The 8,545-nt window shown below is 33.4% G+C and overlaps 1 non-coding gene across 1 annotated transcript; it reads right to left on the reverse strand.

Annotated features, from left to right (window-relative positions):
• Positions 1-3,736: 3,736 nt before the first annotated feature.
• LOC118185700 (U1 spliceosomal RNA) lies at positions 3,737-3,898 on the reverse strand. The gene has a single exon (XR_004757628.1). It is a non-coding gene; the product is annotated as a U1 spliceosomal RNA (small nuclear RNA).
• Between the last annotated feature and the right edge of the window lie 4,647 nt (positions 3,899-8,545).

Raw genomic sequence — 8,545 nt, forward strand, 5'->3', positions numbered from 1 at the left:
TCTGCGATACCGGTATGACAGAGTGACAAACGCGTTTTCTCCCTCGTCTGAGGCGTTGCCGGCTGTCACCTTGATCACATCCGGAGGAGTAGGGACGACTTGCAGAAATTCAACATTGGTTGGCTATTGCAGCCTGTATAATTATCAAGAAAAAGCTGTATGTAACGCCTCATTTCACAAATTAGAACTTCTATATATTTTTATTTTTGAAATTGAGATTGATTTTTAAAACTTTAGCATATTTATCGAGCATAATTAACGTTCCAAATAATTATAAAGCTATTCCATGCTTTCAGGGCTGGATATTCTTTTAGCTTTTCCTATGCTGTAAGGAAAGTTGTAACTACTTCTTTTAGAAAATAATATTCTAAATCTGAACTAATAGAAAATTTCAAACAAGCAATTTTCTCTTGCGATTTTTATGCTTTTTATGGGTGTAAATAAGTAAAAAGTACTAAAATATTTAAAAACGAATTTTTGAAAGTTTTGTTTAAAATTTGAAATTGTGCTGCTTTTTTAAAATTATAGATGAGTATTATAGCACAATTTCTATAAAGGAATTTTATTTCAATTATATTTCATAATACATCATAGCGATAAACCCTTTTGACTCCTTAAAAATTTTTATACATTTAATTCTAATATTAAAATTGTATTTAACCGTAATAATTAATTTTGCTTGTATTTTATAGTGATTATTTTTTTTAATTTATTTTTAGTTCTGCATAAGATTTTTTTTTATTTACTATTAATTTAATTTATTAGCCCAAAGGGGGGGGGTAGCCTAGAAAGCCTGTTAGTTTCGAAGCGGCATTTTGCGCTGTTTTACTATATATGTCCGTGTCTCCTTGCGAATTGTTGTTACCAAATATTATCGCCTTGTATTATTTTTTAAAAAAATAAATAATGAAGAATCTGCATGAATACATGTATGTTTCTCGCACTGTGACAAAAACGACAGCCATCAAATTTTGAATAATGTAATCCTCCACCCGAACATGGGCATCTGGACGGCCGAATTTCGAATTTGTTTTAATCTATTTCATATTTTGTAAAACTTAACGAATTTCTGATTAACAAACTCAACGAGTTCAGAGAGACACCTGCACGGAAAATAAGAGTTTTATCTCCAGTGCGGAAATTCTAAAGATATGCTGTTTTCAAATGTATGTAGTTTACGGGCGAAGAAAGTGATATTCAGTAAATATAGGTAACACACAAATGTTAAAAAAAGGTTCCTTTTGGGAGTAATATAAAATCTGACTGCTTCTAGATTTTATTTTACCTTTTTTTTCTTCCCTTCATTACACTCAGAAAATTTTATGCTCCGAATTTTATAAATTACTAAAATAAATATTCCACTTTAATGTTAATAAGTTGATGATATAATCAAATAAATGATTGTTTTGTAATGTTATTATAATTTTGAAAATGGTCATTAAATTAAAAAAAAAATGATCAGATCTTGTTTAATTTTTCCTTATTGATTTCAAAGCATCACGTACTATGAATCTTATTTAATTTCACGTTATTTGTACGCAAAATTAAGTTCATAAATTTTGTGCTTAGATTTTTTACCGTTTTACCAAAGTAAAGATGTTTGTACAAGAATTACGCGTAAAAAAAAAAATGCGCGAAATGCAGTAAAAAGTGCTTTAAGGAGATATATTATATCCTAATTGGAAAAAATTGTGGCTTTCATAATCTCATCACTCTACAACGTATGACACTTAATAATTAAAAAGAGTTATGTGATACAAACGCCATAGGTTTCAGTGTTAAAGTAAACCAGATCGTCCCTACTCTTTCTTGCCGACATGTCAGTGACGCGGGCCCTGCCCACTGGGTTAGTCTATCTCTTATAAGGTCCATGTTTTCTTGGCCTCACGTGGCGTGGCTTATTTCCTTCCCCCTGGCTTCACTTTCTTCGTACTGCAATAGCAGGGACGCCATCTGCATGTATTCTAAATTCCTTGTTTCCATGTAAGTCTTTGAATTCGATCCGCCATTTTGTAACTTTTTATTGACCACACCTTTTGCTTAAGATATTAAGCAGCAAGTTTATATTGAAAGAACTAAACATTTATATTATAACGTTAATTTAGAGAGAAAAAAGGATTTAACCTTTTTACCAAGAACCTAGCTGGAACTTCTGAAAACACTAAATCTGTATTTTCAAAATAGCTCGGATTTCAAGATCTGGTTACACCTACTTTTATATTTAAGCTTCGGCTACTAAAAGACATGTACTTAGCTGGGCATTTAAACTTCTGACTTGATGATAAGGTAATTTTTACTACCATGTAGATAAATTCGTAATAAGTCATAGAAATGAAATGAATTAACTAAATTTCAAATAGCTTGAATTTTGCTTAATTAATAATAATATTTTTTCAGCCTCTTTTAATAGAGCTCTTATAGAAGTTAAGCTATTACAAGAGTTATAGAAAAGCTCTTTTAATACAGGAGAGCAAAATACACAGAGAATGTTTACATAAATTCTGCATAAAAATTGTTAGAATATTGAGATTGCACAACTGTCCCTGATTATATAATACATTAAGTACGTGGAGTGAAATTTTTCATTAAGCGTTTGTATTTAATTTGATAGCAAAGAGATTACGTTTCGTAATTTTAGAACAGATATTTCTTCTTCATTCATCTTGCTTTCTTACCGGTAGTTGTACTCTTTATCTACTTAACTATTCGAAATTTCCCTTATCCGGTATTCGCTATATCGCGAGTTTTCTGACTCGAACTTTTAGCATAAATAACAAAAGTTTTTGAATGGTTGTAAATATTTGCTTGAGTGAGTTTTATATTCTGAAAATATCAGAACAAGTATATTAAAATAAATTTATGGAGCGTTATGAAGAATTTGGCAACCGAGAATGGAAGAAATTCTTAAGTTTATTTCTTCTATAAATGTTTTGAAATATATTTAAGAGTATTCAGTACATGAATTAGGAGATAATAAGCTTACAAAAGCAATAAACCTATCTAATTATTCCATTTCCTCTAATTTTAATTTTTGAAATGGTACTTACGGAAAATCCCGTCGACTACAGGAGACGACGTCAATCGCGTAAAACCAAAAACCCCATTTACTAAATACAAGAAAAAACATTTTATTCTTATTTTTCTTTCAAATTTAATATATTATCACTTATGTATATTTAATTTTTTAATAAAAATTTCGATTATTTTTTTATTAAAGAGCTACACTGTAAAAGCAATTAACGTTGCAACATCATAGCCCCTCAGTTTTTTAAATAAAGCGCCATTTCGTGGCCATTAACACATTTTTTTTAGGCTGGTAAGATTCCATAACTGTAAATATTCAATTCTTCTGTAGTAGGCAGGTCCCAAGTTTTAATTTTTTTTTTTCGAAAATGCATGATAGAGGAGTTGGGAAGGGAGTCTTTACTCAAGAATAATAACTAACAGGTTTAATCAAGGTTACACCAAACTTGACGTGTTTGAAGAAGACTTTTCCATTTTAGGCGAGTAGATCAATACGTAATTATTCTAAATATTTAAAATGAGGCCTAGCCTTCCGTGTAGCGGTTTCTTTCTAAATTAATTCTCGGGGCTTTAACAATAATCTGTGCATTTACTCGTATATCTTTCTCGACGCTTTTATGCATGATTTTAATGAAGGAGATACTGTCGGTTGCTAGTAAGAACGCAAGTCAGTACAGAATACTTAATCACAGTTATATCTTTTCTTTAATGACCGGGAACAGCGCGAACGCAGTCCCGACTACCAAAAATTACGCGCCCCAACCAACCACACTTTGTGGAAGTGGCAGCCGTCAGCAGTCCGAAGTGCAATGGACAGCCTCCGGCCAGGAGAGCCCCCTTCTTGATCAAGGCATCTCCGACGCCAAGTAAGTATGATTTTCAACGTTTCATCCGTAGTAGCTACTCCACTTTTTTTATAGTTTTAGTGGTTGTTAAAGGTAAAATGAATAAATTTTTTTCATAAATTGCCACTATACTCTAATCGACTTATTTTTTTCAAATAATAGCTTTCGGACCTTTTTTCCTTTGAGGGACCTTCAATTGCAGATATATTTGCATCATTGCTTCATTATCGTAGGAACTCTCAACAGTTGCTTCCTTCCAGTATGTAAATTGAATTACCCTTCCTGTATGTTTCGGAATAGCTGATGAACACTGGAATACTCAGTGAACAACCGTTACAAAATCTCATGCTCTGAGATTGAGTAACTGTAAGAGTAACTCCTAACCTCCTTGAGGAAACCTCCTTCGCATAACTGGGCTCGCCTTCACGAATTTAGGAACCGGACTTGGATATACGCGGAAAATAATGTTACATTCGTGTTCCTATGTACACTGCGGAAAAAAAAAGGGGGGATAGTTCTATATCTCTTGTTCTACTAGGCCGTTTCACCAAGTTTTGTAAATATCGCACGTGTAGTTTTTAAAAAATTAGTTTTCAAAATTTTCAAAGAAATCAAATATTAATTGAATTTAGTATATATTTGTTAATATCTCTTTTGTAATTAAACTTATTTGATTCTTCCTTTCAGATTTCGAAATTTAGATTCATTCCAAATAAAATTCGTCCATTTTTTATGATTTTCTTTTAAATTGTGTTTTTAAATAATTTTTATAAATTTTTCCAAAAAAATATTTGAATTATAACCTATAATATTTTTAACATAATCTTGAAGTAGATGTATTTCTAAGCCCACCTGCAAAATATTAGAGTTTTTTATTCAAAATTTTCTAAGATATGCATGACTTTACATATTGGCGCGTTTTGAAATTTGGCATATTTGGTGAAAGCAACAATAATATCCAATGTGGTTTACGCACTTTGTTAAAATTATTTCAGAGTAGGAACAATATGACTTTTTTCCTCTCATGCACGATATAAAAAGGGAAAGGAAAATAGTTTGCCATAAATTAAGAAGTTCGCCAAGTAAATTATTCTTTGCCCAAACTGAAAAAGATTTGCCAAGATAAATTTTGGAAGTTTTTCGTAAATTTCGCACCAAATTTAACAAAATTTTAGGCATAATTTGAATTGTAGAATCGAAATATGGAAAAAAATTGGCATGCCATTTAAGAAAAACTCTGATTTTGTGTTAAAATACCTATATTAAAACAATGCTATACATAAATCTAATATATATCCTAAAGTCGCTCTTTCGAGAGATAAAAAATGCAGTTTAAATCTCGTCAATCAGCCCAGTAGGACAGGAGATACAGAACTGTCCTTTCTTTTCTTTGCTTTCCTCCTTTCTTTTCTTTTTCTGCTGCTTCTTTTTTTTTTTTTTTTTTTTTGTGAGCAGTGTACTTATTCATAAAAGCAGTGTTCTAGTCACTCATATGTTCATTCATGTAAAATCATATGCTACAGAGTACTTTTATTAATTGAGAGTACTCATGTGAAACTTAACTATCTCGAGATTTATAATTTTTGAGTTAGTATATTTTAATTAATTTATTTTATTTTCCATCTTTAAATTCCAAAAGTTCATGTTCCCATGATATGGCGGCTTCCTTAATTTCATATTATTTCTAAATTTCATTATTGAAGATTTGTTATTGCCTTTAATATGAAAATTCCATATTTCCAAATTTGCTATTGCACACTATACTTGGTTTCCTTGAAAATTAACTATTAGAACCATTTAATTAAAACATCCCGCACTTATTTTCAGGCACACACACACAAAAAAAATCTTCAAAATTAATTTTGAATTATTGTCATATAGAATGAATCTTATCTTTATTTCTATGTCTCTTTAATTTGTATCCTCATCCTGTAAATATTTCAGAACACTGCTACAATGTACTGGAAGATAAAGTGAGTTTATCGCCTCATACACCTCTTGTTGAACCAGGGCAATAATTTTTTGTCAGTTTAATAAAGAATGCTGTTAGCACATGTGCCCCCATCGAAATTATGTTAATAATCATTTACTATTACTGACATCAGTCACTTTCTTTTATTATCGAAATATTTCTCAGGTATTTTACTTTTGACACTGAATAAACTTTCATTAGAAAGAAAAATGTATACAAGGTTTAGGTTTTTAGCATTAATGTAAGTGACCATACTGCTTTATATAAATACCATTAAATGAAAGTGTGACCATACTGCTTTATATAAATTCATTTGCTACACTGCATTCATTTGGATGAAACAGCAGATATAAATGATACTACTCAACTTGCTGTTTTTATTAGAGGTGTCGACAGTCAAATGAATATTACTGAAGAACTACTCGAACTTGTGAGTTTGAAAGGTACTACCACTGGAAGAGATATTAAGGATGCTGTCAATAAATAGCTCGTAAAGTCATCAGATTTGAAAAATCATGTAGGCATTTCAATAGATGGAGCCCTTCAATGGTTGGAAAAAATGTTGGTGCTATTACATCAATTTTCTATCACATAAAAGATTCAACAGCTCAAATGATTTTAAAATGTTCATTTTTTGCACCTCGAGAATCTATGTGCACAAGTGTTAAATATGTCTCATGTGATGAAAGTTGTTATAAAGGTAATTAATTCAATTAAAAACAATTTATTGAAACATCGTCAATTTCAAGGAAATCTTAGAGAACTGGAATCTGAATACGGCGATTTATTACACCAAAATTTGGTGGTTAAGTCGCGGGAACTGCTTATTGCGATTTTGGAAATTAAGAGAAGAAATTGAAACTTTCATGAACAATATTGGTCTTAATATTAGTGAACTTTCGGATGTTTCTAGATTTATGTTTTATAACAGATATAACAATGAAACTGAATGAGCTAAACCGGAATTTACAAGGTGAAAATAAGTTGATTACCGATTGCTATCAAGATATAAAAGCATTTGCAGCAAAGCTTCAGCTTTATGAAAATGAATTGTGGTCAAACAATTTGATTCATTTCCCATTGTTAAATGACTATAAAAGTGACCATAAAAACTTCTTCAAATATTCTAAGGAAATCGGAAAATTACTTGAAGAATTCAACACCAGATCCTCCTACGAGGGCAATCCCCCAAAAAAAGGTCTCCTATATTTTCAGGTATACAAAGAACCGTTTATTTTCTATAATTGCTACATCACTTTAAAGATTGAAGAATGCTTTATTTTTCAACATAATCGCCATTTCGGTCGATGCATTTTTGTAGACGCTGTGGCAGTTTTACAATGCCCATGTCATACCAGCTTGCCGCCACGCCCTTTAGGAAGCGTTGAACCTCCTCTTTCACCTCATCATCAGAGCAGAACCGCCATCCAGACAAATGTTCCTTCAACTTAGGGAGCAGGTGGAAATCGCTGGGTGCCAAGTCCGGACTGTAGGGTGGGTGTGTGATGATGTTTCAACCAAAATTTTGCAGGAGATCGACGGTTTGACGGGCAACATGAGGACGGGCGTTGTCGTGGAGAATGCTTACACCATTGCTCAACATCCATCTTCTCCGGTTCTGAATTGCCCTTCTGAGTTTCTTCAGTGTTTCACAGTACCTGTCAGCATTGACTGTTGTCCCAGCAGGCAGAAAGTCGATCAACAGTACCCCCTTCCTGTCCCAAAACACAGTTGCCATGACTTTACCGGCAGATTGTGTTTGCTTGAATTTTCGTGGCTTGGGCGAAGAGGGATGCCACCACTCGCGTGACTGTTGTTTTGTCTCAGGTGTAAAGTGGAATGCCCAGGTTTCGTCACCTGTGACAATTGAGTCCAAGAAGTTGTTCTTTTCGTCTCCATAGCGGCGAAGAAATTCATGGGAAGAATCAACCCGTTGCCATTTATGGTCTTCTGTCAGCATGCGCGGCACCCATCTTGCACACACCTTCTGATACTGCAACTTTTTCGTTAAAATCCTGTGGATGGTACTTCTGGAAACCTCAGGAACCAAAATGCAGAGAGCATCCAGAGTGATCCTCCGATCTTTACGCATGAGATCCTCAACTTTCGCGATTGTCTCGTCGCCAATTGTTGGCCTCCCGCTCCTTTCTTCGTCATGAATTTCAGTACGACTGGCTGTAAACTCTCTACACCACTTGCGAACGTTTTTGACATCATTGCACAACTGTCCATACACTTTTGCCAATAGGCGGTGAATTTCAACCGGTTTAACGCCTTTTGCGTTCAAAAATCGAATAACTGAGCGCACTTCGCACTTGTCAGTAACCTTTATCGGGAGCTCCATTTCGAATGGCTGCCAAGCCAAGACTGAGCATCCGAGCGAAACACCTGCGTGCTTATGCGGTAGTGGAGAAGGCACCACTCACAACAGTGTTGCCAACAACCGTATCAAAACTTTCTCTACGTCCCCAAAAAATAGGAGACCTTTTTTTTGGGATTGCCCTCGTACATACACAAGTTTGAGGAAATGTTTACTTTATTTTTAGCTTCATTTGATGTACAGGTGGAATCAGCACATCCAAATTTACAAATGGAGCTAATAGAATTACAATCAAGCATCGAGCTAAAAAGCCTGTGCGAAGTGAATAAGATTGAATATTATCACAAATATATCCTCCAAGATAAATTTCCAATTTAACCGACA

Source organism: Stegodyphus dumicola, chromosome 11, assembly GCF_044657685.1.
Source record: "Stegodyphus dumicola isolate Sdum_Otavi_A_Nest chromosome 11, ASM4465768v1".
Lineage (NCBI taxonomy): Eukaryota > Metazoa > Arthropoda > Arachnida > Araneae > Eresidae > Stegodyphus > Stegodyphus dumicola.